Source organism: Amblyomma maculatum, chromosome 7 (assembly GCF_055883805.1).
Source record: "Amblyomma maculatum isolate TAMU_Amacu chromosome 7, ASM5588380v1, whole genome shotgun sequence".
Taxonomy (NCBI): domain Eukaryota; kingdom Metazoa; phylum Arthropoda; class Arachnida; order Ixodida; family Ixodidae; genus Amblyomma; species Amblyomma maculatum.
The window spans coordinates 12,252,515-12,278,706 of NC_139350.1; the positions used below are offsets into that span (position 1 = coordinate 12,252,515).

Here is a 26,192-nt window from a genome sequence, read left to right on the forward strand (position 1 = left end):
TCGTCACTAGCGTCCATCAGGAGCAGTTCGCCCCCTGACAGTGCGGACGCGGCGGAATCTCCCCGGCCGTCGCTGCGCGAGAACAGTCGCGTACGGCTATGGTAGCTTTCGGCCCCAGAGCCGAACTCCTTGTTTAAGTACCTGTAAATAGTGTATAAAGCCTTTTCTTCATCTCACCAACGCCGACTCGGATTCATCGCTACCGCCCAGGGAGCTGACAGCCCTCGTTCACGAAACGGGTGACGAGCGCTGCGTTACCAACTCCTTGGCACAACCCTGTTGACGGTGGGCTACTGTGTGATAACCCCACCGGCACAACATTGGTGGCAGCGGTGGGATTGACCGGCGTCAGGCACCTCGGCGCGGTGAGTACCTGAAGTTTCCATCAAACGCCAGACTTCTCTAAAACACAGGGTAGCTTAGAGAAAGGCTGAGCGTAGCATTGTGTTAACCTTGCGTGTTTCAAGCCTACAGGAAGTGTTTTGAAAACCAGGGGATGCTGAGAAGGGAATCAGTGTGAGAAAGGCTTGCGCATCTCTTGCTAGGAGCGAGATAGCGAACGTATAGTACACTATTCTAAAAAGGCAAACAACAAGAGGCCGGTAAAGGATGGAGAGTTACAAGGTCAAAGAACTTCTCCAAATTTGTGAGGAGTTGGGCATCGATGTGGGCTCAACGAAAAGAAAAAAAGCGATCCTTGAGATCTTGCAGACTAATGACGTGACGGTTGAGGAAGCCGCAGAGGCCTGGGCTGATGTCAGTGAACGTCGCGAGAAAGGGGAAGAGAAGGAACGTCGCGAGAAAGCGGAGGAGAAGGAACGTCGCGAGAAAGAGGAAGAGAGAGAATGTCGCAAGGAAGAAATGCGGGAGCGTGAGGCGAATATACAGCTGGAACTTAAAAAGATAGAGTTGCAGCTCCACAACCGCTCGCCAGCACCTAGCTTAGCTTCTGCGACAGTCCTTTCTAACAGTCCCAAAATCCGTGATCAACTACCGCCTTTTGCTATTGGCGAGGATATGGCTAAATTCCTCGTGAAATTTGAGCATTGTGTGCGAACGGAATGACATCGAGCCATCCCTCTGGGCACAGAATTTGTTGGCTTTGCTTCCCGGGGAGCCATCTGACGTAATCACGTGCCTGTCGAAAGAGGCTTTCGAAAGCTACAGTGATGTCAAGGAGGCACTACTGCGGAAGTACAAATTGTCGCCTGAAGCCTTCCGGCAGAGGTTCCGATATGCTCATAAGGGTAAGGAGTCTCATGTTGACTTCGCGTTCCGTCTGAAGGCCGACCTAGTTGAGTGGCTCAAGGGCGAAGAGGTTTACAACGATCGCGATAAGCTCGTGGAATGCATCGCATTAGAGCAATTCTACCGTTGTATCGATGATGATGTCAGGCTCTGGTTGCTAGATAAGCTAACGGAGGTTAAGCTAAACAAGGCAGCAGAGTTAGCGGAAGAATATTACGCCCGCCGAAGCTTACACAACAAGGCAGTGCGCGTAGAGAAAACTGACAGAAAAGATGGCTTTCCGTGGAGGCCCGACAAACGTAAGCCATTCACTCGTCGTGAGTTTCGTAAAGACTCGTCTCTTACAAAGGAAACTGTAAGGGAGGGGCAGAATGAGTCTCAGAGGGCTAATGATGTTCCCAAACAGGGCAACGATGCGACACGTTCTTTTGAAAAACGCAAACCGTTGAAATGCTATAACTGCAAAAGGGAAGGGCACCTTGCAGCGTACTGCAAACAGAGAGTTGTGTTGGCGACCATTCGGGAAACAGACAAAAACCTGCGTCTGTTGGAGCCATATATGCAGGAGATTAAGGTAAACGGAAAAAAATGCAGACCACTTCGGGACTCGGCAGCAACTATGGACGTTGTCCACCAGTCTTTGATATCCCCGAGTGAGTTTACGGGAGAATGCGCTTGGATACAGCAAGTGGCCGAGCAGCAGAGCGTCTGTCTACCGATTACGATGGTCACCATTGAAGGAGAATTTGGTAAACTAAACACAGAAGCCGCTGTGTCTACCGCCCTCCCGGAGCAATTTCCCTACCTCTTCTCAAACAGCTCGGAGCAGCTTCTAAAGGAACAGGGCAAATCATTCTTTGCCGACGTGGCGTACATGGCCCTCACGCGATCCAAAGCGCGAAATCTGTCGAGGCAACTTGATCTTGCATCGGTGAGCGAACCGCGCTGCGGCAGACCGGACGAGCAGGGTAACTTGAGTGGTGAGACGGCACGGCAGGGAACGCGGAGCGCGGGAGAATGTGTGAGCGAGGCGTGTTTGGACGTGGCTGAGAATGATGCCTGCGCTGTAGACGCGGCGCCGCCAGGCCACGCGGGCTCAAATCTCGCTCCGATTTCCACCGGCTGGCAAGCGCTGGCTGCAGTTGAGAAGGAAACTCTCATTCACGAGCAGCAGGAAGACTGCTCGATCGCCGATTTAATGAAGAGCGTCAAACTGGGTGTGAGGAAAAAGGGATTTGAATTTTATGAGAGATCAGGCTTATTGTACCGCAGCTACACAGATAAGCAGGGTCTCAAATATGAGCAGCTTTTGATTCCTCGGAAGTATCGCGGTCAGTTACTGGAACTCGCGCATGAAAATGCGTGGGCAGGACATCTTGGCTTGAAAAAGACCAAAGCTAGAATTGCTCAGGAGTTTTATTGGCCGTATTGTTGGAAAGATGTTGAACAATTCGTGCGCTCTTGTGACACCTGCCAGAGAGTGGGCAAATCCACTGACAAATGGAAGGCGCCAATGAAGTTGGTGCCAGTCATAACAGAACCCTTTCGGCGACTGGTAATCGATATTGTAGGTCCTCTGCCGGGATCAACGAACGGTTGCCGGTATGTTCTGACTGCCCTGTGTGTCGCGACCAGGTTCCCAGAGGCGGTACCACTTAAGGAGCTAAATTCTCCCCAAGTCATGGACGCTCTGCTCTCAATTTTCGCACGCGTAGGGTTCCCTTCCGAGATTCAGTGTGACAACGGCAGCGTATTCACCAGCTGCCTAACTTCCACCTTTTTGGATAAATGCGGAATCAAAGTGGTGCACAGTTCGATCCATCACCCGCAATCTAACCCAGTGGAACGAATGCACTCGGTACTCAAGCGAATATTGAGAGCCCTGTGTTTTGAGCGCAAGTGTGATTGGGGGGCCTGCATTCCCGCCGCTATGTTCGCCTTGAGATCTGCTCCCCACGAGACCACAGGTCTTAGCCCAGCAGAGCTTGTGTATGGCCGAAGCATGAGAACTCCGCTGCGCATGCTGCGAGAGTCTTGGGAAGGCGGCGATGAAGACTCAAATGTAGTCTCATACGTCCTCAACCTACTTCAGAGGCTGGGGAAAACAAAGGATATTGTAGAAAGGCATATGAAGGCGGCTAAAATCTTGTCGAAGGAGTACTACGACAAGTCAGCAAAAAAACGCACCTTTGAGGTAGGCAGCCAAGTGATGCTTCTTCGGCCATCAAAGAAAAACAAGCTCGAAGTTCAATGGGAAGGGCCCGCAATGATTGTATCGAAGCTTTCTGATACTAACTATGAAGTGAAATTGGGAAGAAGGCCCAACAAAATTTATCACAGCAACCTGATGAAACCATACATTCAGCGTCAGGCAATTGTAAACTTGACTTTGAACGCGGCCGATGAGGAAGGGGAGGAAATCCTGACGACGGCCGACATGAGAGCTTGTGGTTTAGAGATAATGTTGGATCAGTTGATGTTGGATGCACGTCTAGGCGCCACCCAAAAGGAAGATTTAAAGGGAATCGTTTCAGAATTTTAAGAGGTTTTTTCGAACCGTCCCGGAAAAACAACGGTCGTAGAGCACGACATCGAGCTGACATCGCAGGAACCGATTCGTAGTAAACCGTATCGATGTTCACCGGTGCAAAAGAAAATCATGGCTGAAGAGATCCAGCGCATGCGTGACTTGGGGGTTATATTACCAAGTGAGAGCGACTACACATCGCCCCTAATACTAGTCCAGGTTCCAGGAAAAGATCCGAGGCCATGCGTCGATTATCGGCGTCTGAACGCGATAACCCGAGATCAGACATATCCAATACCGGACCTGGAAGAAAGGGTGGAGACAGTGTCGAAGGCAAATTACATCTCTACGCTAGACCTAGTGAGAGGCTATTGGCAAGTACCTCTTACAGAACAAGCTAGCCGTTACGCCGCATTTGTTTCTCCATTCGGAACGTTCCGCCCAGTTATGTTGAGTTTTGGACTCAAAAACGCGCCGTATTGTTTCTCCAGTCTGATGGATCGAGTGCTTCATGGCTTGGGCGATTTCGCGTTACCATACCTCGACGATGTGGCCATCTTTTCAGATACTTGGGAGGAACATGTGGAGCACCTGCGAATCGTGTTGAGCAGGTTGAAAGAGGCGGGTCTTACTGCGAAACCGGCTAAATGTCACCTAGGTTGTGCGGAAGTGACTTATCTGGGCCATGTGGTGGGGCGCGGCCTGTGTAGACCTTCAGACATCAAGGTAGCAGCTATTGTGAACTATCCCCGGCCAACCACTAAGACTGAGATAAGGGCCTTTTTGGGTTTAGCTGGTTATTACCAACACTATGTGAGAGACTACTCTGACCTTGCCAGCCCGCTAACAGACGCACTCCGGAAATCTGAGCCCGTCAAAGTGATGTGGGACTCAGAGAAAGAGAACGCGTTTCAGAGGCTGAAACAAGCCTTGAGCAACAAGCCAGTTCTAACGGCGCCAGACTTTTCCAAGGGCTTCATTATTCAGTGTGACGCGAGTGATCGCGGCATGGGAGCGGTGCTATGCCAGGAAGATGCTAATGGACATGAACGACCAGTTTTATTCTTGAGCCGCAAACTCAGTTGTAGAGAAGAGACGTACAGCACCTCTGAAAAAGAGTGCGCCTGCCTGGTGTGGGCCGTTCAGAGGCTCGCCTGCTATGTCTCCGGTTCTAAGTTTATTGTGGAAACGGATCACTGCCCGCGGACATGGTTAAGTAACATGTCGTCTAAAAGCGGCCGTTTGCTGAGATGGAGCATGACACTCCAGCAGCACAATCTCGTTGTCCGCTATAAAAAGGGGAGGTTGAACGCGAACGCAGACGCTCTAAGTCGGGCCTTCTAGTCCGCGCTTCCTGCAGTGACTCCGCGTTTCTTACCCTCTCTTGCTTCGCGACGGACTGTTATGTTCGTGGGCAGACTGGGAAAAATTAAAGGACCTCCTTGCTTCCTCAGTTATGGTCTACGGTCCAAGCGATTTCAAGGAGACTCTTTTCCATTACTGATTGATAATTTTCCTTGCTACTTAACGTATCTTTAATATGCAAAATTGTTGTTTGAACCTTGTGTACTGCATCATATACACTTGTCTCTTGTTGTAGTGGGAGCAAAAAGGGGACAATAATTTAGCTAATTGAATTTGAAATTTTGCCTCTGTCTGGTGTTTGACGGGTGACCGAGGGTACTTGCTTGAGTTGGGTGTTGCCTGTTGTCGGTCGGTTTTGCAAGCCGCAGAAAAGTCTACCGTTACCAGTGGCGAGTGGCAAGGGCATCGGAGCGACCCGAGCGAAGTTGATCGGCGTGCCTCGGCAAGAAGGCTGTCGGCAGAGATCCTGACCTGGCGAGTGGAACCCGAGGCACGTGAGGCTACCTAGCGCCCGGACACTGCACGTGAGCTTGGAGGAACCTGTCGAACGAGCGCGCCCGGCATCCGAGCCACATGCGAGCAGCTCGTCTTCCCGGCGCATTGTCTGATGGCGGGGGTGCTGTTGTGCCTGGCCAAAGCCGCCCAGAAATTCAGCCGGACGCCAAACTTCTTCGGCGAACGCCTCCTTCACAAGCTCTGGATACTTCTCTGCAAAGCACCAGTGCACTGGAGGCGAGCCGTACCAAAGGGAGAGAGGCGACGTGTTTCAACATGAGCTGAGCATCCAGACAGCACGGCGCCGTGTGGCCCTGACGGTGAACCCCTCCTCGCCCCGCGGCATATTTGATGCGAGAGCGCAGCAAGCTCTCCCATTGGCCCTGCGAAAGTGCTGCCGTCGGATTGGACCATTTTGAGCGTCAACGGTTCTCGGCGGCGACGGAGTCTCAAGTGCTTCCGTTCGAGACTCCGAGTGTGAGTTCGTCACTAGCGTCCATCAGGAGCAGTTCGCCCCCTGACAGTGCGGACGCGGCGGAATCTCCCCGGCCGTCGCTGCGCGAGAACAGTCGCGTACGGCTATGGTAGCTTTCGGCCCCAGAGCCGAACTCCTTGTTTAAGTACCTGTAAATAGTGTATAAAGCATTTTCTTCATCTCACCAACGCCGACTCGGATTCATCGCTACCGCCCAGGGAGCTGACAGCCCTCGTTCACGAAACGGGTGACGAGCGCTGCGTTACCAACTCCTTGGCACAACCCTGTTGACGGTGGGCTACTGTGTGATAACCCCACCGGCACAACAGGTTCTAGGGGGAGCGAAAGGGCTTCCTTTTAACCAAAAAAGAATAGCAACAATTTACTTTTATTTGTGAAACAATACCATGCGCTTTGTTGAGCAATAAATGGCAAAGTGAATGTTTTAACTCATGCTTTGCATACAACGGTTCTGTGACCAATATTCATATATAATCCCTTTTATATTTACCTTGAAATATTATAGCTTGAATAATAGTGTTCAGCTTCCAAGGTTTTTATATCTTGATTTGAAAAATGACCAGTGGAATATTTTACTTGCTAGAAGGCTTCAGGGGGAGGGGGGGGGGGGGCAGCTTATTTAGCTTTCACAGCTGCATCACGACTGTTTCACTTGAAGCTGACCCCAAGAGAAAAGTTTACCCGTCTTTATGCCAAACTTTAAATTAGGTAGAGTGGTCTACGCTAGTGAAACCAACAAAGAACTACTCAGAGTTGATTGCCCTAGTCTCCAGTGGCTTTTCATTTGCCATAGTTATTCTGCAGTTAGCAAAAACTAATTAGTGACTTCTTTATTTATTAGCCCCAAGAGCAAAGCATCAGTTCTAAAGTTGTAGTGTTGAAAGAAAGCTACCCGCATAGTTTGCATCATGGTATAATTTCCATAAATTTATTCACTGGCTTCCAAATCGAGCTACCATATGACTAGCTGCTCACAGATGTCTCTCACCCACATCATGTAAAGCCACACCATGGATAGCATTTCTGACAAAAGCCGATTTTGTTCTCTGAGCCATGTTTTGGGACATTGAAGTGGAATTGCTGTCATGCAGATGCTTCCTTTATTGGACTTGTTGCCGTTTAAGATCATGAAAAACAAATTATTCAAAATAGAAAGGAAATTGGTGCAAACAAACCAGCACAAAGATGAGCCCTGTGGAACAAACATGTAGTAACAATTAACAGGGCAAACTGCATCTAATGTAAATACCTTAACTGCCATCCTGGGCAATAATTACCCTGGCTCTATTCCCACATAGCCATAGATACACATGTTTCATGCCGAAATCAGTCAGTTGTGAGTGAGCTGTTTTTCTCTTCAGGCAGCCTTGTCGTGGCGGAGGGGCTTGCGAAACTCGATGAAGTCGTGAGCTCTGCTGTGTAGGGCCACCCAAGATAGACAGGTCACGGCAGAGAGTTCTGACAAAATGTGATTCACTGGAGAAGGTAATGGCAACCCACTCCAGTATTTCCTGCCAAGAAAACCCTATGGCCAGTCACAATACCATTATCGATATGGCGCCGGAAGATGAGCCCCCCAGGTTGGAAGGCGTCCCACATGTTACTGGGGATGAACAAAGGGCGATTCCTAGTAGCTCCAGGACGAATGAAGCGGCTGGGCTAAAGCCAAAAGGACGCTCAGTTGTGGATGTGTCGGGAAGCGACCGGAAAGTCCGATGTTGCAAGGAGATATATCACATAGCAACATGGAATGTAAGATCTATGACGCAAGGTAAACTGGATATCGTCAAGCGAGAAATGGACAGATTGAACATTGATATCTTGGGTATCAGCGAGCTCAAGTGGACCGGAATGGGAGAATTTAACTCCGGCGACCATTATGTCTTTTATTGTGGGCACGAATCCAAGAGAAGGAATGGGGTCGCTCTCATAGTAAACAGAAGAATGGGCAAAGCAGTGCTAGGGTACAACCCCAAAAACGACCGAATGATTTCACTTCGGATCCAAGGTCACCCTTTCAACATAACAGTTATCCAAGTCTATGCACCGACCACTGCTGCTGAAGAAGTTGACGTTGAGAGATTTTATGCGGACCTACAATGCCTTTTAGACCGCACCCCATCATCAGACGTCGTTTTTCTCATAGGAGACTGGAATGCTAAGGTCGGGAGTGAAGAAATATCCGGAATTACAGGCAAGTTTGGTCTTGGTGAGCCAAATGAAGCTGGGCAGAGGCTAGTAGAGTTCTGTCAAGAAAACAACCTGACCATAGCGAATACTCATTTTCAACAGCACAAGAGGCGCCTGTACACATGGATTTCACCGGACGGTCTGTACAGGAATCAGATCGATTATATTATTTGCCGGCAGAGATGGAGAAGCGCTACACAAGCAGTAAAAACAAGGCCTGGGGCCGATTGTGGCACCGATCATCAGCTTCTTGTTGCCAAAACTAAGCTTCGATTGAGGAAAACGCAGAAGACTAGAAGGCCTTTCAGGTATGATCTGGATCAGATTCCATTAGAATATGCTGTGGAAGTGAGGAATCGATTTCAAGAATTATATCTAGAAGACAAAGAGCCCGAAGAGATGTGGACTGATGTTCGTGATATAATACAAGAAGTTGCTACTAAGGTAGTTCCAAAGCAAAAGAAATGCAAAAAAGCAAACTGGTTATCTGAAGAGGCTTTGCAAATAGCTGAGGAAAGGAGGATAGCAAAAGGTATGGGGGAAAGAGAAAGATACAAGGTTCTCAATGCGGATTTTCAGAAAATAGCAAGGAGAGATAAGAATGCCTTCCTGAACATACAGTGTCAAGCAGTTGAGGACAACAGCCAATTAAGGAACACAAGAGCTCTGTATAAGACAATCAAAGATATCAAAGGAAGCTTCTGTGCTAAGCTGGGCGTGATAAAGGACAAACGAGGCAAGGACCTCACTGAAGCCTCAGAGATAAAGAAGAGGTGGCAGGAATACACAGAAGAACTGCACAAGAAGGACCCGGATGTGCAAAACCAACATAGGACGGTTGTGATTACTGATCTCGAGCCGGGCATCCTGAACAGTGAAGTTGAATGGGCCTTAGCCAGCCTTGCTAAGAACAAAGCTAGCGGAATTGATGGTATTCCAGCTGAGTTGCTTCAAAACCTCAACCACGACGCTGTTAACACACTGCATACATTATGTCAAAAGATTTGGACAACCCTGCAGTGGCCACAGGATTGGAGGAGGTCAGTTTACATCCCCATTCCAAAGAAAGGCAGTGCCAAAGATTGTTCCAACTACCGCACGATCGCGCTTATTTCGCATGCTAGCAAGGTGATGTTAAAAATCCTGCAAGGTAGGCTGCAGCAGTATGTGGATCGGGAGCTTCCGGACGTGCAAGCTGGGTTTCGCAAGGGCAGAGGAACTAGAGACCAAATTGCCAACCTTCGCTGGATCATGGAAAAAGCAAGAGAGTTCCAGAAACCCATTTACTTCTGCTTTATTGATTATGCGAAAGCGTTTGACTGCGTAGATCACAGCAGATTGTGGCAAGCTCTCCAAGAGATGGGAGTTCCAATTCACCTCATCTGTCTCCTCAGGAACCTTTATGAAGGGCAAGAGGCCACAGTCAGAACTGGGCATGGTCTTACTGATTGGTTTCCTATTGAGAAAGGGGTGAGGCAAGGCTGCATACTGTCGCCCTGCCTATTTAACCTATATGCAGAGTGCATCATGAGGAAGGCCGGTCTGGACGAGTCTTCAGCTGGAGTGAAGATTGCTGGAAAACGTATCAACAACCTTAGATATGCGGATGATACCACATTAATGGCAGAAAGTGAAGTGAAACTCAAGAGACTTCTGATGCGCGTACAAGAAGAGAGTGAGAAGTTTGGGCTTAAACTGAACATTAAAAAGACGCAGATCATGGCGTCTTGCCCTATCAAGTCCTGGAGCATCAATGGACAAGAAGTGGAAGCTGTGACAGATTTTCTGTTCTTGGGCGCCAAGATTACCTCGGAAGGAGACTGCAGCCATGAAATTAGGAGACGCCTGCTTCTGGGAAAGAGAGCAATGGTTAGCCTTGACCGCCTAGTAAAGAGCAGAGACATTAGTCTGCCAACCAAGATCCGTATAACCCGTGCTATGGTCTTTCCAGTTGTGATGTATGGATGCGAGAGTGTGACTGTGAAAAAGGCTGACCGCCGAAGAATTGACGCGTTTGAATTGTGGTGCTGGCGAAGACTCTTAAGAGTTCCTTGGACTGCCAGAAGATCAAATCAGTCGATATTGTCGACCATAAACCCTGACCGCTCATTGGAGGGTCAAATTCTAAAGTTAAAGCTCAGCTACTTTGGTCATCTGATGAGAAGAGAGGAGTCGCTGGAGAAAGATTTGATGTTGGGAAAGGTTGAGGGTCGCCGGAGAAGGGGTAGGCAGCGAACGCGATGGTTAGATGGCATTCTCGAGGCATTGCAGATGAAGCTATGTGATGTTAAGAAGATAGTGAGAGACCGGAAAGCATGGCGTGACATGGTCCATAGGGTCACGAAGAGTCGGACACGACTGAACGCCTGAACTGAACTGAATGCCGTTGAGTCTCCATTTCCTTTTCACATATCTGTCCCATATATTTCAATTTAATTTTCCTTTAGGGGTATGGGGTGGGAGTCGAAAGAGATCTTGCATTTGTTCATACTTGAGGCTATTCAATGTTAGATCCTATTCCATAATTGCCATCTTTCAAGGGTTGCGCTGGTTCAGGCCTCAATAGAATTTTTTTTAGCTGTATGCTGGGGCCCCCGACCATATCATTCCTTTTGGAATGTTTTTTTCACCATTCGTGATTTTAACGCCTAGTGAACGTCGCCATTGCAGATTCTCGTCTTTTATCCCCACTGCACACATATACATTGGCATCAACGGGACCGGTGTGTGCTACTTTAGCCACTATATCTCTTTATTGGGCTGACTAGGGCCCACAAAACAAAACGGCTTCGTCAATAGTAGCAATCGTGCTCATCGGCGTCGAACTGTGAATGCACGTTCATTCGACAGTGCTCAGTTTAAAAAAGAAACATCTAAATAGATGAGCGAATGCATACTAGAAAAGTCAGTAAAGTAGACAGACGATGTGGCGACAGCTACGAACCGTGCGAGCAAAGGCCAATTCAAATTTACGGTGGTGGCCATGTAAGCACTCAAGAACTGTAGTAAAGCGCTACTCATGCGGCAGCTAACGAGAGCCCATGATCACAGCAAAAACCACGCCATGGTGATCCCGAGGTAAGCGAACTGCGCCGAGGTGCCGAAATCGGTAGCACCCCGCCGCACGGCTTGCGCGCCCGCTTTGAATGTCATTTGAGGGAGCACGCTATTGGACAGAAGGCGATGCCCGGGCGCGCCAATCGGGACGCTGGAACCGTCCGGGTAAACTGCAGTCAGCAAAACGATCGTACAACACCTATTCCGCATCACGTCGGCAAGCGGACAGAAAACGTGCCCCCGCATAGTGCGGAGCGGGCCTAAAAAGCAACCGCACATCGGCCTTTAGATGTTCAAGTTTCACAGTGAGAGAGAGCTCGCATAAGATGTAGCTCTGTATATATAGCGAAAATGTTTCCCAGGTCCCCACACAGAGTCCATAGGCAAGCACGTCACATGACGTATCTGCGGGAGACAGTCCAGGCGTCCAGGGAACACCCAGGGTCCAAGGGCAGCTTGGCGCGGGTTAACATTTATGACCGCGGCGGAAGCGGCCGCTCTTCGGAGGTGGTATCTGAACCCATGGGAAAGGCCTTCGCCGCCAGCTCCGTCCGTTCCGCTTCAGGCAAATGGCCCCGGAGTGCCGGAGTCGCGTCTCGGCCGCGGCGCGAAGCGACAAAAACAGAGCAGTTACACAGCCCAGCGTAAACGCAGTTCTTTTGAGATCGGCGCCAACTGCTCTGTGTCTTTCTCGTTTTGGGAGGAGAAAGCGCGGACTCATAAATCACCGATACACGGCGAAACAAGAAGTGAACAGAATGCGTGGCACTGAAAGTCGTTGATTGTGGCTTCTTGGAAAGGCAGTGGCCGGCCAGATGTTCCGCTCAAGCCGCTGTCCGGACGCAACGCCGCGCAGCGGAGTCGGAAGACTGCTTGGCTTGAAGACTTCACATGACTTCACGCTCGTGAAAGGAAAGACAAACCAGCGATGTTATCAGAAGCATTGTCAGCCATACTCGTGCAACAACAGCATGCCTTCACACGTATGAAGCTTTCGGCAAAGGTGCCACCAGCGGACGCGCTGGGCGACGAACTCCACCGATTCGTTCGTGCCGTAGTCGTCGCTAGGCCTAGCTGGTGTCGCACCGAAGAGGCAGCGGACCGCGCTTCGGAGCGGGGCAATGCTGTAATAAAGGTTCGAATTTCATCACCAGCATACTGAAAAGGCCATCTTGTGATAAAATGAACATAAGCTCGACTTGCGCGGTGCATTCAACACCGGAGCGAGCAGACGTTTGCCGATCGACCGGGCAGCAGCGGTGGCGTGAAAAAACTGGCTTGTGTCGCAGTTATCACTCCTACCAGCACTTCAGTGTTGGCCAGCGATCTCCACAATTTGTTCGTTGTTGACAGTCCTGTCACCACAGAATGGTGAGGTCCCGAATTAGCCTAAATCTGAAAAAAGAACGCAACAGATTAGTAAGAAAGAAACCCACCAACGAATTGGCGGTGAGGGGGAGGGCAGAAGAATTCTGGATCTCGTTTCAGAATAGGTATTCAGCTCTAACCGAGGATGGCGACATTACCCTAGAAGCAAGGAACAATAATTTCAGAGATATCATTACTGAGTCCGCGGTAGCAGTAGGCGGTAGTATAGTTAGAGAGGATACCGGTAAGTTGTCTAAGGAGACAAAAGATTTGATTAAGAAACGCCACAGTATGAAAGCTTCCAATCCAACAGACCAGATCGAATTGGCCGAGATATCAAAGCTAATCAATAAGCGCAAGGTGGCCGATATAAGGAAGTATAACATGGATAAAATTGAGCATGCTGTGAAGAACGGGGGAAGCCTTAAAGCGGGAAAGAAGAAATTGGGCATAGGCAAAATCCAGATGTATGCGATAAGGGACAAAGCGGGCAACGTCATCACGAATATGGACAAGATAGTCAAAGTAGCCGAGGAGTTCTATACAGATCTCTACAGTAGCCAAAGTAGTCAGGACCGTAATGAGATTGGCGGTAGGGAAAAACAGTCAGACGTTCCACCAGTGACGAAGGATGAGGTCAAGAAAGCATTAGAAACTATGAAAAGGGGGAAATCAGCTGGAGAGGATCAGATAACTAGAGATTTGCTGAAGGACGGGGGGGATATCGTGCTAGAAAAACTGGCCACCTTCTATACGCAGTGCCTGGTGTCATCGACGGTAGCGGAACCATGGAAGAATGCAAACATTATCCTCATTCATAAGAAAGGGGACTCTAAGGACCTTAAAAATTACAGACCAATCAGTTTACTGTCGGTTACGTATAAGGTATTTACTAAGGTAATCGCTAATAGAATCAGGACAACCTTAGACTGCAATCAAGCAAATGATCAAGCAGGGTTTCGGAAACGGTACTCTACTATCGATCATATCAATACCATCAATCAGGTGATAGAAAAATGCTCGGAATATAACCAGCCCTTATACATAGCATTCATTGATTACGAAAAAGCATTTGACTCAGTTGAAACCTCGGCGGTGATGCAGGCACTGTGAAATCAGGGGGTAGACGAGCCGTACGTGAAAGTGCTGGAAGATATATATAGTGGCTGCACAGCAACCATAGTTCTGCATAAAAAAAGTAACAAAATTCCCATAAAGAAAGGTGTTAGGCAAGGAGACACAATTTCCCCAGTACTATTCACAGCTTGCTCAGAGGAAGTATTCAGAGACTTGGAATGGGAGCAGTTAGGGATAAGGATAGATGGAAAATACCTCAGTAATCTGCGATTTGCTGATGACATTGCCTTGCTAAGCAACTCGGGGGATGAACTGCAAATAATGATTGATGACCTAGATAGGAAAAGTAGAATGGTAGGCTTGAAAATCAATATGCAGAAGACTAAGGTAATGTTCAACAGCCTCTGGAAGAAACAGCAGTTTACATTAGCTAGCGAAGTACTGGAAGTAGTAGGCGAATATGTCTACTTAGGACAGGTAGTAACCACAGATCCGGACCATGAAAAATAAATAACAAGAAGAATAAGATTGGGATGGAGCGCATTTGGCAAGCACTCGCAGATTATGACTAGCAGCTTACCGGTATCGCTCAAGAGGAAAGTATACAACAGTTGCATCTTACCGGTACTCACCTATGGGGCTGAAACGTGGCTAACCAACAGAGTTCTACTTAAGTTGAGGACAACCCAGAGGGCTATGGAACGAAAAATGGTAGGGGTAACATTGAGAGATAGGAAGCGTGCAGAGTGGGTCAAAGAAATAACTCAAGTTACAGACATTCTAGTGGAAATTAAGAAGAAGAAATGGACATTGGCAGGACATGTAGTGCGAAGAGAGGATAACCGATGGTCGCTTAGGGTAACAAACTGGATTCCAAGGGAAGGAAAGCGTAGCAGGGGGCGGCAGAAAGTTGGGTGGGCGGGTGAGATTAAGAAGTTCGCAGGGGTCAAGTGGATGCAGCTAGCACAGAACCGGGTAAAGTGGAGAAATATGGGAGAGGCCTTTGCCCTGCAGTGGGTACAGTCAGGCTGATGATGATGATGATGATGACAGTCCTGTATCCGGTGGCTTTTAATTTACACGAATATATCAGACGCCGGCGCGGCCGGGTCGCCCTTTCGGCGCTCCACCGCACAGCCCTCCCCTACGTGACCATGGCGTTGACGCTGGAGCGTCGCCGGGGCGACGCAAACGGCGAGCGGCGGATCGGACACGCCCGGACGCGCCGCCCCACAGCGATTCTCACTGGCTATTCGCACATGTGCTGCATGTGTCTCGCATTCGCTCTGGCGATGCGTTCTATTTTCCGATTATTTCATTATCATGCCACATCAAACAAGTAAGAGACGACTGACAAACAGCATAGAGTTTAAAAGTTGTTAATAATCTGGCCGACAGGCTACGCATTCCTGTGTCGATCAGCTCTCATAAGAGTACCGCCCATACGCTGAGGAAAGTATTTCGAACGCGGAGGCAGTTTTTAAGAAATACAATCCTTTTTCAAGCATCGCAAACCAATTATCGGCTCCGACCGAATGGTTAATATAAGTTTCCAGGATAGATAACATAAGCGCAAGAATGCTTTAAAACCATTTGCCATTCTTAACTTTATTCGAAGCAGCACGGCTGGTCCTCTTCCTAAATTTCTTGTATATGCTCCCTAGGGAGTATATACAGGAACACTAACAGCGGGTTTTTTTTTTCTTCTTCTTTTAAACCTTTGCTGACTGTTGGGTGCACGCACGTTTACGCATGGCTGCGGTAGTCGTTGGTGAAATGTTTTGTGATTCGTGAAGCGCAGGGCGTGAAGATTGGTCGTGTAATGTGTCAACTAGTGTGACGGTGTGGCGAGCGTTTCAAATAACGTTCACAAGGGTCATCGTAAAGCCAACGGCGAATCGAAAGCAATGCGTTACTGAATATGGTCACCAAGCTTCCAGAGTTTGCAGTTAAACCGCGACTTTGTCTCCCTGTATATAATGGTACACATGACCAGCATGTGGTCACAAAACGATACATGCTTCAGAGGGGCGCAAGCCGAGCGGACATATCACCCCTTGCGTTTAGTTGCTGCTCTCTCTGCGTGTGCATTGCATGTCGTCTTCATGTTCCTTCCATCTGCCCGCAGTGGATCCAGGCCACACTGCTATCCCGGTCACCCTCTTAATGAAGTGCGTTAAGCGATCCCGGATATTTCATTGCGTTGCCACTAAGGACCACAGCCACCGATTTCGCCGATCTTTGGCGAAAGGATCACCTTGAAATCCTAGCCTTAAAATGAAAGCGAAATCAAGCGAGAGGGGCTTCGCACGCACTTCGCATTAGACCAAATTAACGAAATCGGGGTCAGTTTGCTTTAAAGTGATATGACTGTGAACTCCTAAGCCACCAGATAGTGCTTATAAAAAGTCTTATTAGTCAATTTTATCTGACTGGTCATCTAATTTTGATCACATTTATTGTATTTTTGACTACTGTCGAAGGTAACAGTCTGTTCTTGACAAGTTTTTTTCCTCTTTCCATGTTCCTATTTAAAGAAAAAGAATTTAAATCCATTCACTCGAGAAACCGGTGTTCAAGTAGGTAAGGCCTTACATTTATTAAACAAAAACGAATAACTACGCCCGTACTGTGATACTCATTCGCATTTGCGGCCCGCGGTCTCACTGCCTGTTGCCTTTGTTAAATGTTTGCTTGATTCCGCTAAGAACGTGAGCAAATGTGCACAAATTGATTACCTTTAGTACTGCAAAGCTATCTTCAATCGTGTGCAGCAGAGCACGTGAAAAAAAAAAGAAATTAGCAGGGCAGAAAACATGCAGGGCAGAGCATGTCTGCGCTATACGGGCACAGTGGATCCCCGGGCACTGCGGCAAAAGGGCAACGAACGTGCCGACGAGCTCGCGACCGCAGCACATGAACTCCCTGGACATAAACGGGCGTACGACAACGTAAACAGTGAACTCCCGTGGAACATATTGTTACGTGGAAGATTTACAGTCCCAAAGCTGTCCGCACAACTAACGTTGATGAGGGCACCGATTTCACAACGCTCACCGTCGTCGTCTTCTCGGAGTCTGTTGCGCTTCTTCATCCTCATCACAAACAGCGAATACAGCTAAGTAACACTACCCCCCCGCGGGAAAAGCACAGTCCCGGTGCGGTCTATGTTAGCGAAATAGAACGTTGATGATAGGGCTTCAGACGGGACACATGCACTATTTCGGAGGTTGGAGCTGTGGACGTGGACTTCGGAACCACAGATTCAACTTCGTAGGTGACGTCGGTCACGGGGCGCAAAATACGGTAAGGGCCAGTGTAACGGGGCAAAAGTTTTTCACACAAGCCCACTCGACGGCACGGGAGCCACAGCAAAACGAGAGATCCAGGAGTGTAGTGGACATCACGGTGGCGGCTGTCGTACCGGATCTTTTGAGAGTCTTGGGATGCAGAGAGCCTGGCATGAGCTAACCGGCGGGCATCATGAGCACGGGTGACGGCATCACTGGTGTAATTACTGGTGGCGTCTGCCGCGGGTAGAGAGGTGTCGAAGGGTAGTAACGGGTGTCGGCCAAATAATAAATAAAATGGGGAGTATCCAGCGGTAGAATGGACAGATGAATTGTAGGCGAATGTGACAAAGGGGAGATGAACGTCCCAATCTCGATGGTCGTCAGACACATACATGGCCAGCATGTCTGTGAGGGTACGGTTTAGACGTTCCGTGAGGCCGTTGGTCTGGGGGTGATATGCGGTGGTGAATTTGTGGCGGACGGAGCACGAACGGAGAATTTCGTCAACCACTCGCGACAGGAAACAGCGGCCACGGTCAGTTAGTAGTTCGCGAGGAGCACCATGATGAAGAATTGCGTTTTCTAGAAGGAAGTCAGCGACGTCTGTGGCGCAGCTGGTCGGGATGGCTCGGGTAATAGCGTACCGAGTAGCGTAATCGGTGGCGACGGCGATCCATTTGTTCCCCGAGGTGGAAACTGGAAAGGGGCCAAGGAGGTCAACGCCTATACGGGAAAATGAGTCAGTTGGTATGGGTATTGGCTGCATATGACCTGAAGGCAAAATTGTGGACTTCTTCCGACGCTGACGCAGTTCACACGCGGCAATGTACTGCTGGACAGAGCGGTAGAGCCCCGGCCAGTAGAAACGTCGGCGCAGGCTGTCGTATGTGCGAGAGACACCCAAGTGGCCAGCCGTGGGAGCATCATGGAACTGTTCAAGGAGGGTGGAACGCAGGTGTTGTGGAACGACGAGCAAAAGGTCTGTGCCATCTGGTCGCATATTACGTCGGTATAGGGTGTTCTCGTGGAGCACAAATAAGGCGAGAGATGGGTCAGGGCGGTCGGAGGTAAGACGGAGGATAATGGAATGCAGAGAAGGATCTAGGTGCTGTTCCTTGGCAATGTTGGCAAAGGCGGAGACAGATAAGACATATGCATCATCGTCAGAGTCTGTAGGACTAGGCGAGTCGACGGGATGACGTGACAAACAGTCGGCATCTTGGTGAAGCCGGCCGGACTTGTAGACGACGGAAAAGGTGTATTCTTGTAATCGTAGCGCCCAGCGCCCCAAACGGCCAGTAGGATCTTTGAGAGAGGAAAGCCAGCACAAGGCATGACGGTCTGTTATCACAGTGAAATGGCGGCCAAACAAATAAGGGCGGAATTTCGTAATAGCCCAGACAAGCGCCAGGCACTCTCGCTCTGTAATAGAATAATTTTGTTCGGGCGTTGACAGGAGGCGGCTGGCATAGGCAGTCACCCTTGTACGGCCGTGTTGTTGCTGAGCGAGAATAGCTCCTATTCCATGGACACTTGCGTCGGTACGGAGTTCAGTATTGGCGAAAGGGTTGAAGTGGGCCAAGACTGGTGGAGTAGTAAGAGCAGCAATAAGCTTTGAGAAAGCTGCAACTTGTTCAGGCCCCCAATAGAATGAAACGTCTTTCTTGAGGAGTTGGGTGAGCGGACGAGCAAGGACTGCGAAGTTCGGGACGAATCGTCGGAAATAGGAACATAGGCCAATAAAGCTTCGGACATCGCTGGATGAACGCGGAGTGGGAAAATCTGTGACGGCACGTATCTTGTCAGGGTCAGGCTGAACACCGGAAGCATTAACCAAGTGACCAAGCACTTTGATTTCCCGATGGCCGAAACTGCATTTCTTTGAGTTGAGTTGAAGGCCGGCGCGGCGGAATAGCTCGAGAATGGTAGAAAGGCGAGAGAGGTGGCTGTCAAAAGTGGACGAGAAAACAATGACGTCGTCTAAGTAACAAAGACAAGTCGTCCACTTGAAGCCGCGCAGCAATGAGTCCATCATCCGTTCGAAAGTTGCAGGGGCGTTACATAGGCCAAAAGGCATGACTTTAAATTGATAGAGGCCGTCAGGGGTGATGAACGCTGTCTTTTCACGGTCTCTCTCGTCGACAGAAATCTGCCAGTAGCCGGAACGAAGGTCGATGGATGAAAAGTAGCTGGCTCCGTGCAAACTATCAAGCGCGTCGTCGATGCGCGGAAGAGGATATACATCTTTTTTGGTTATCTTATTCAAATGACGGTAGTCAACGCAAAATCTCCAACTGTTATCCTTCTTCTTGACCAGCACGACAGGGGATGCCCAGGGGCTACAGGAAGGCTCGATTATGTCGTTCGTTAACATCTTTTCGACCTCCGTTTGAATGACGCGTCGCTCGGCAAGCGAAACACGATAGGGCCGCCTGTGGATAGGACTGGCGTCCCCGGTGTCAATGCGGTGGGTTACAACTGTCGTTTGACCCAATGGGCGGGTGCCGAAGTCAAAAAGGTCACTGTAGGTAAACAAAAGCTTGTGTAAATCAGCGGCGAATTCAGGTTGCAGATCAGCTGATATCATGCTGTCAAGCGGATCAGGGCGCGATGTGGACGACGAGGGGGTGTTGGCAGGGACGGCAGTTGTATGATCTGTAGACAGAGCTGAAATGGCACAATCGGTCATCGGGGACAGCGAAGCTAATGAAATTCCGTCGGGCAGAACTTGAGTTGAAAAGCTGAAGTTGAGGACTGGGAGAGTGGTGCGGTTCTGGGAGATGTGCACAATTAGATGAGGAAGGGTGACGTGCCGCTGCAGCATGACATCAGTAATGGGACAAGCGAGATAGTCGCCATCTGGGACGGGTGGGAATGGCGACATAGGGATGTAAACGACAGTTTCTGGAGGAAGGCGGCTAAACTGTGCTGATCGAAGTCGGGATGAGCAGGAGGGGTCTTCAGAGCAGAGCGGGAGGTCCAAGCGAAGTAGGCCACTAGAGCAGTCGATAAGGGCAGAGTGGGCTGTTAAGAAATCAATGCCAAGGATAACGTCGTGGGGGCATTCATGTAGGACGGTGAACAACACTGGGGCATGACGGTCAGCAATTGTAACTCGCGCCGTACATATGCCAACCACGGCAGCAGGGCTGCCATTGGCGACGCGAACTGTGGACGAGACGGCTGGCGTAAGGACTTTCTTGAGGCGACGACGAAATGAGGAGCTTAGAACGGACAGTTGGGCGCCTGTATCAATTAGAGCAGAAACGGGAACTCCATCCACAAGGACGTCGATACGATTATTTTGTAGGGCAGGGGTCAACAGAGGCTTTTCAGTCCGGGTCATAAATGCAGCGTCACCTCCGGGAGCTGCATTGGCTAGTTTTCCGGTAAGTGGCCAGAGTAGGACGTTGGCGAACTGCGGCGAGGATGAGGAGAACGCGAACGTCGTGCTTGCGGGGATGGTGAACGGTTGGCAGGACGGACAGTGGAACCGGGGTCAGCAAGGGTCTGGTCGGGGCGAGGTGGGGAATAGCGAGGGGCATAGTCTCCGCGGCGGTCAACGTAGGTGTACTGACGAGATGGCGTGTACCAGCGACTACGGCAGTGGCGGGAAATGTGGCCAACGCGAGAACAAGTAAAACAGATGGGGCGATTGTCATGGGTACGCTATTCATTTGGGTTGCGGTAACGATATTGGGGCGAGAAACCGGCGTTGGTTGAGGTGGCAGCAATTACTGGAGGGGCAGGTCCTGAATCCGTGGTGTCGGTGGTGCTGGTAGAAGGGAGGCCCATATTCGCAACCTCTTGGCGAATAACAGCCTTAATAAGTGATATGGTAGCCAGGGTGTTGTCGGGTGTATGCGACAGCGAGGCCGCGGGAGTCATTGCCTCAAGCTCTTGGCGGACAATGCGTGTCAAAGTGCTGTCGTTCGCAGGCGGTCGAGGAGTCGGGATATCGATACAGGAGGAGCTAGCAGCCGTGTTCGGCAGCCGGTCGAAACGGTGATATATGCGCCTCTGTTTCGCCTGCTCGAAACGTCGGCACACCTGCAGCACAGAGTCCACGGTGGAGCAATCCCTGCACAACAGGAGGTTGAAGGCATCGTCGGCAATGCCTTTTACTATATGGCCGACTTTATCCTCCTCAGGCATGCCTTGGTCGACTTTGCGGCATAGAGACAGGACGTCTTGGATGTAAGTGAGATATGACTCCGTAGACGTTTGGGCCCGAGAGGCGAGCGCTTTTTTTGCGGCAATGTGGCGGCCAATAGGCTTTCCGAATAGGTCGTGCAGCTTTTGTTTGCAAATATCCCAAGATGTTAGCTCGTCTTCGTGGGTTTCAAACCACACCCGCGCGGTCCCAGCCAAATAAAATAATACATTCGCGAGCATGAGTGCGGCATCCCGCCTGTTGTGCTTGCTCACGCTCTCGTATAGGGCTAGCCAGTCGTCCACGTCGACGTCGTCGGTCCCGCAGAAGGTTCCGGGGTCACGGGGGTGGGCCATTACAACAGCAGGGGCGGCGGCTGTAGAGGTAGAGGCGTCGGTAGTCATCGTGGTTGTTCCGATGTGGCGGCCGCTGCGGAGATCCAGCTTGTGAGAGGGGATCGAATAGATTAACCTCCACCAAGAGATGTTACGTGGAAGATTTACAGTCCCAAAGCTGTCCGCACAACTAACGTTGATGAGGGCACCGATTTCACAACGCTCACCGTCGTCGTCTTCTCGGAGTCTGTTGCGCTTCTTCATCCTCATCACAAACAGCGAATACAGCTAAGTAACAATATTAAAAGAAGGTATCGGTTATGAGGTAATAGAGTTCCTACAGAAAATATACCGGGATAAAAAAGTAGAAATTACATGGGAAGGCATAAGAAGTACGGAAGATGTCAAAGTATGCAAAGGATTTAGACAAGGCTGTCCTCTATCACCGCTGCTGTTCATGCTTTATATGATAAACCTGGAACGAAGGATAGAAGACAGTAACCTAGGTTTTAACCTGTCATATAGATTAGATGGAAAGGATGTAGAGCAGCGCCTCCCCGGTTTGATGTATGCAGACGATATTGTGCTGCTAGCTGAGAGTCTGGAAGAAGTGCAAACTCTAGTTAGGTATTGCGGAGATGAAGGGGACGCTCTAGGCTTCAGTGCTAGCGCTGTTAAGTCAGGTCTGATGATGTTTAACGGCTCAACTGATCAGGTTCTTAAAATACAAGGCCATGAAATATCCAGAGTAGCACAATATAAATATCAGGGATATGGGTAAACGAAGGACTGGCATACATTGGAAAGCATGAGCAATCCCTTAAGGTCAAAGAACGAAGGAATGCCGGGATAATGCAGCATAGGGCATTGTGGGGATACAACAGTATGAGGCTTTGAGGGGTATTTCGAAAAGAATTATGGTGCCCGGACTTACTTTCGGAAATGCGGTTTTGTGCCTAAAATCAGAGGTACAGTCGACATTAGAAATAAGTCAGAGAGCCGTTGGACGATTAGCGTTAGGTGCCCATGGCAAAACCACAAATGAGGCGGTACAGGGAGATATGGGCTGGGCATCTTTCGAAGTACGGGAAGCTCAGAGTAAAATATTATATTAGGAACACCTGAGGAAATTGGACAGTAACAGATGGGCAGCTAAAGTATTTAAATACTTGTACTTAAAAAGCGTTGACTCACAATGGAGCAAAAGAACTAGGCAACTAACTAGTAAGTATGCTAGTCACAAGGACGGAGAAATAAAGACCATTAAGCAATAGGTGAAAAGCACAGAAGGTAAAATTTGGATAAATTCGGTGGAAAAGAAACGGAGTGCGGAATTATACCGAAAGTGGAAAATGCAGATCGGGAAGGAAGCTTTATTTGATAACTCAAGAGGCAGTGCCCTACTTTTTGAAGCTAGATCAGGGTGCCTTAGAACACGCAGCTACTAAAAGAAATTTAACAATGAAGATGACGTATGTGCTGTATGTGGTAACTCCAGTGAAACAATTGACCATATTATACTCGAATGTAATGGTATCCATCCGGAAGTTGATGCAGATGCCGTCACTGTTCCTCAAGCTCTGGCATTTAGAGATACCAGTGACCGGGTGAATAAACCGGCGGTGGAAACTAGCAAAAAAACGCCTGGAAGATTGGTGGCTTAAAAGCAGAGAAGTGACATAATGTTAGTAATGTAGAAACAAATATTTATTAAATAGAATGATGGTTTAGTTAACTAACCTGAATCAAAAATTAAGATACAGGGAGAAAAATAAGCATGATAGCTATTGCTACCACCCCGTTTCAAAGGGGACGCTCCTATATTCCATCCATCCGTGAGCGACTCTAGGAAGAGCTAGAAAGACCTAAAGCTCCTGGACTTTAGGAAGACCGCGCTTCCACGCCCTCCCTCGATACCTGCCGTGCTGCTTCGAATAAAGTCAAGAATGGCAAATTGTTTTGAAGAATTCTTGCGCTTATGTTGTGTAGGCGACGCTCCTATATTCCATCCCATCCATCCATCCCATGGGGGACATGAGTAGTCTTTGCCGTTGTCAGATGGGGAGGGGGATTGGCACCCGGAGGTGCCGTGCCCCAGAGTCACACATAACTCATCAGCCCATCATCATCCATTCAACACCTCCGGCAAAGTCCCCCCCAGGGCCAAGTGGGGTTCATTCTCTACGGTCATATGAGGTGGTGGCGTTGTCTCATCACGAGACACTACAGAAGTTCTCAAAGCTGATCGCACCCTGAAACGAAGCGTTTCAAATCCAGTATTTCAGTATGCGTATCCGAATGTCATTCTACAAAGTTTACTATGATTTGGAAATCAATCTTCAGATTTCTTCGCGCTGTATACGTTTAAGTGTTTTAAAATCAAAAATACTGAACTCACAAAGTCTTTTTTCTTCTACTGCAAAGAGTTGTTATCCTAGACGTTTTCCTTTGTGCAACAACCGATATTTAAAGTTCGAAGTAAAAACAACCTGAAACGTAAGAATAGAAGGTACGTCGAACGGGGAGGATCACGTGGGAACAAGAGCGACGCAGACCCTACCTCACGGCTACGTATTGCTCGCCCGGTCCACCTTGTCCTCTCAGCAGACAATTTTTTTTTTTGAATTTTTTCCCCGCCTGCCTGACAACCTGGTTGGGTGAATGGGGAGCGGGCGCGCAGCGTACAGGAAGAAGGGTACGCGACGGCTTTGCACGCATCGCACAAATGTATTTCATTTCTTTGTCTATGTGTGTGTGGGGGAGACGGGAGGAGGGGGCGCTGGAGAGAGTTTGGAGGTGCTGTGCGCACGCTGAAAAGCTCGCACCCTGGTGTTGTTGTGTTTAGTACATCATTATTTCACTGATTTTAGTGCGCGGAATGAGCGAGCTGCGCTCCCTTGCTCCCACTCAGCTCTGCGCTTGCCGCTCAGCACGTACACATTGAATAACTAAAACTGGTTCATACTACGCGAAATAAAACGGCGCAAAGACGTGGTCGAGCAGGAGGCAGGTGCCTTTACTAGGCAAGTTTATTCCGCTCGCTCGATATTGGAAACTTGGTGGCGAAGAGAACAAAATACGGGAGCGGTTAACGCGTTCGCATAATGATTTCCTATTCATAATGTTACGGACGACGAAGAAGCGGGCAGTGGCGTGGGCTGGAGCACTGGCGCTAGGCCGGCCGCGATTCATTAAATCTCCCAGTAATCGGCCATCTTCACTCTATTCTCCTGTGTTCATCGGCTTGCAGCCTGGTAACCTTTTGGGTGGAGGTGCAGGTTGCGTCATCATCATTCGTCAGCCTGGCACGGTGCTTTGGCGCCCTGTCTCTTCTTGGGCCGTCGGCAGTGGGCTCCATAGAGCGCATCGCCTGGCTGTTGCTCTGCCAGCCGGACCCGACGCGACCTTGCCGTTCCTCTGCCCTGTCGTCCGCCCAGACCATAGGAGACGACGCAGGACAGACCAAATGATCCCACCGACCCGAGACGCCCACCACACGACCACAGGACACAAGGAGAGAACCGACAGACCTTATGACCTCACTGCCCAGGCGCTGACCAGAAAGACCCCACTGACCCTAGACGACACCCCCACCAACACCATGAGGTGCGTGCCTGGGCTTCGGCTACCGCCTCTGGGCGACCGGTGGCCCGAAAAGCGTCCAGGACCAGGATTCATCGGGGAGTCATCGTGGCGGCAAGCCGTTGTCGTCTTCCTTCTTCCTGTTCTCCATCAGTAAATAACCATTGTCATGCCGTGGATATCATGTAGATCGGCAAACTGTCTCGTCCACGATCGGGATGATCGCTTGGTTACGGGCGCGGAAGTGGGCAGTTACTTGGGCAGCAGCACTGGCGCTTGGCCCGCGGCGATTAATTAAATCATCTCACAGTTATCGGTCATCTTCCCCGTGTTCTGCTGTGTTCCCTGGCTTTCCGCCTCGTAACAGTATTCTCTGATAGGCTTTCGTGCATTTCATTTCTCATTAAAGTTTCTACGCTCAAATTTGCTGAAAAACCGCTGACAGCGACCGCATGGCCTGTTCCTCTTCTCCACCACCTGGGCCTGGGCCCAGACTTTTCGCTTTAATACGCGAAATGAAACATGAACAAATGTTTTACCTCATCGCCTAATTATATTTCGCTAGTCCACTTTGAATTTCATTGAAGTCCACGTTGAAATATGCTTTTAAAAGAGCCCTGAACAGACCTTACTGAGGTGACCAGACGTGGCGTTCATTACACAAGTTGTTAGCGAGGCGAAGCGCGCAGCGCCGTAGAGGAGGACAGTGACGGAGCAAGTCTTTTCGCCAATAAAACCTCTTGGCGTGACAGCAGTCGAAAGCCTCAATTGGTCTTGGTCAAAATGCTGTTTTTTCTGTTCGACATATTAGAATTCCTCTTGGCATATGTAATGCATAAATGTCATTTCCCACTTTAGTAGAGGAAATCTAAACGTCTTTTCGCGCAAACTGATCGTTTCCTTTCATATTCAGCCACGATATACAAAGTACTACGCGCGGATAGCAGTTGTAGAAATCGAGGCGCGAGCGCAGCTCGAGGAGAGGGGCACGCCTATGAGCGTATTC

At 49.4% G+C, this 26,192-nt stretch overlaps 1 pseudogene; it reads left to right on the forward strand.

The window, feature by feature from the left end:
* On the forward strand, positions 1-25,074 carry LOC146182716 (uncharacterized; annotated as a pseudogene).
* Positions 25,075-26,192: the final 1,118 nt, after the last annotated feature.